Consider the following 3,591-nt stretch of genomic DNA (forward strand, 5'->3'; position numbering starts at 1 on the left):
AGCCAATTATCTTCCACGAACCGGGTTAAATACCCTTCCAAAAATTTATTTGAGAATGACAGGAATTCATTATTAATGCTATCGTAATCACCTCTATTATAGCACCTTATTTGCTTGTTGGTAGTTTTGCGCTTGTTAGGGAAATTCCGGACGCTTCCAGTAAGGACGTCGTGGTCAGAAAGCCCGTCAAGATGAGTAATTTCAGAAAATATATCAGGGTTGTTGGTAAATACTAGGTCTAGAATATTAGCTGATGTGGCCGACCGCCGTGTGGGATGAGTAATTAGCTGAACCAGGGAAAAGTCGAGAGAAGAGCGGACGAAATTATGTTATTCACTATGGCCATCCCTGACGGATAGAGTTGACCAGCAAATGCTCGGAAAATTAAAATGGCAAAAAATATTAAGAGAGAATTAGGAAAACGAGAACACAGTAGCGTCAGGACACGGGTAAATTCACTAGAAAAGTCAGTATTTGCCTTTGGTGGGCGGTAAAAAACACCTATAAGTATGACACGACCACCACACTTCAGGGAAGCCCATACACATTCCAAAAAAGAGTTAACTAGCACATGTACCGCAAGCACATCATTTTTTATCGCCAGAAGTACGCCACCTCCCCTTCTATGTTTCCTGTCACAACGAAAAAAATTGTAATCTGCCCACGTGAGAAAAATACTACTCTCAGGAATGACATCGCTTAGCCACGTTTCAGTTAATGCGACGATTGTTGGTGTACAGGAATCAACGAGGGAAGACAACGGAATGCTTTTTGACTGAACGCTTCTAATGTTCGTGTATAAAAAAACGAACACCACCAGAACTGCTTTGTTGCGATGTTAACGATTGATTAAGTGTTGAACGGGGGGTAGGGTCGGGCTGCAGTCAAACCGTAGCGGAAGAGGATTCAGATAACGCAGCGTGATTAGTAATGGGTGCGGCTTTATTTGAATTGGTGTCCCATACATAAACATCATCATTGATGTGAAGCCTGTCAAAATCAAAAACGAGCCTCACACGGTCATTTTCCTTTTTTATTGATTTCGAAAACTGCAGTAAGTTTCGCCGCTTTTCCCGAACTGGTTTAGAAAAGTCACGTGACAGGCCGAACGACGTATTTTTCAGCTTACTGCCACGACCTATTATTGCCTCCACCTCTTTATCATTGAAGAACTTGGCAATAATAGGCCGAGTTTTATCGGGTAAAAAGCGCCCCAAGCGATGTGCACGGGCGATAGAAGAGACAGTGAGCTCGAGCTGATTCTGACAAAAATCAGTTACGATTTTTTGAACGGCCTCCCACGATTCCGTTGGATCACCGTCAGCGATACCGTAAAATAAAACATTTGACCTTCGAGACCGATTTTCTAGATCATCGATCTTGTCCCGGATAACTGAAATATTGTTATGGCTTGTGGTGGCTACCGAATGACCAGGCGACTGAATTTTGGACTGCATTTCGGTGATCTGGCTCTGCATTTGCGACAGTTTCGCATCATTGTTTGCGGGGATTTGTGCAGAGATAGAAGACTCTACCCTAGATTCGAGTTCCATGACACGTTTTGAAAGCGATTCATAATCGTTTTTCAGGGTGATATGAATGTGCAAGACCTTATTTACGGATTCAAGCACATAGACAAGTTTCTCTTCCTGAGCCTTAGACATGGGCCCTGGGTTTGACTCAATGTCACCATGAAGTAATAACAGGCGCCAGAGGTACAATGCAGCTGCGCGAACAAGCCTCGAAAAACAAGAACAAGAACAAGGGGGCCACGACACCGCAATTACACAAACATCATCGTCACGGTAGCCATGCGCATCAAAATAACTGACCTGCAGAAGTGCGAACGGTGAGTGGCGTAGCCTCATCGCGGCGTCGTGGCCCGAAGTGGCGTCGAAATGCGCGCGTTTTTGACCACCCCACGAAGTGAGCGGGACGGCGGAAGCAGTCCCTTGTTGCCAGGTAGGAAACCGGATGGTCGCCGAAAGCGCTGGTGCTGCCACAAAAACTGCAGAAAGGCCGTCACCAACCGATGGTTCGTCGAAGATGGGGCGCACCCCTGTACGCCAGACTTGCTCGAACGGCACGAACAGCTGGGCAGAGCTGACGAGCGGCGACTGGCCCAGGGCAGCGAGGAGCAGTAACTGCAGAAGTGCGAACGGTGAGTGGCGTAGCCTCATCGCGGCGTCGTAACCCAAAGTGGCGTCGAAAAAAAAAAAAAATTGTGAAATTTTTTTGAGCGCTAATAATTTTTTTATTTATCGTTGCGACCGCAGCTTTCGTCAGGGCGGTGGCGTCCTTCTGGCCATTTCCAAAGACTTCCCATCGCAATGCATTCATATTTCCAGTAACCTTGAAATTGTGTGGGCTCTCATTGAGCTAACTCATGAAAAATTAATTGTTGGTGCGTGTTATTGTCCCCCCACTTATTCCTCCACATTTGTGAATGAGCTTCACGACGCAACAAACATTGTTTCATCGCGCTTTCCCACGTTGCCTTTATTTTTGCTTGGCGATTTTAACATCCCGAACATAACATGGAACATTGAACCACCCCTGATGCACCCTGTCTCCTCTCTAGCGAAGGAGTTTTTAGACTTTTGCTCTGTTTTTTCATTTACACAAGTTGTCAAGCAGCCTACGAGAATCACCCAGTCGGCAGCTAACACCCTTGGCCTCGTATTGTCCTCTAGATCTGATTTCATTTCGGACATTACTTATTTGCCTGGTTTAAGCGACCATGCCCTCCTTTCATTTCACGTTAACCTGTCGAGACCATTAGCTCCTAAAAAGGCGAAAACTTTTCGAAACTATAAAAAAGCTAATTTTGAAGTTATCAATAATGAACTATCAGCTTTCCTTGACATATTTTTGGAGGATTTCAATCTTCGTAGCGTACAAGCTAACTGGAATCTATATTTGGCGAAAGTTAACGAGCTAACCAATAAATACATCCCTACTTATACTGTTCGTCATAATCGTAACGCACCATGGTACAATCCTCACATCAAGCGTTTGTCAAACAAAAAAAAAACGTCCTTTTAAATCAGCCAAGCGATCTTCAAATGATGACCGCTGGATACCTTACAAACAGGCTGCCGACGAATATGTCTCAGCAGTAAAAAAAGCCCAGGAAGAATTTCAACAGCAAACGTTGCCTTTAATGCTAACAACCGACACTAAAACGTTCTGGCGCGTTACAAATGCGAAAGATGATAATAAAATAATCCTCATCGACGATACTGATAATGTAATCCCATCTAACCTGTGCGCGTCCACTCTTAATGAATGTTTTATACGCAACTTTTCAGAATCTGCGGATCCCTCTCTACCCTTCGTTCATTCGTACGATTACGCAGTAATGTTTCCCATATTGATCGAGCCAGCTGGGGTAGAACACCTACTTAGATCATTAAAGCCTTCTTCTGCCCCTGGTTGCGATCTAGTTAATCCAAAATTCTTAAAAAGCACAAGTCTTTATTCCTCTATCATACTAACAAAGATCTTTCAGCAGTCACTCGACAATGGTTTTCTACCCGCGGAATGGAAAGTCGGGAAGGTGATTCCACTCCACAAATCAGGTAACAAGAC

Source organism: Ixodes scapularis, unplaced genomic scaffold (assembly GCF_016920785.2).
Source record: "Ixodes scapularis isolate PalLabHiFi unplaced genomic scaffold, ASM1692078v2 PGA_scaffold1__304_contigs__length_218370807, whole genome shotgun sequence".
Lineage (NCBI taxonomy): Eukaryota > Metazoa > Arthropoda > Arachnida > Ixodida > Ixodidae > Ixodes > Ixodes scapularis.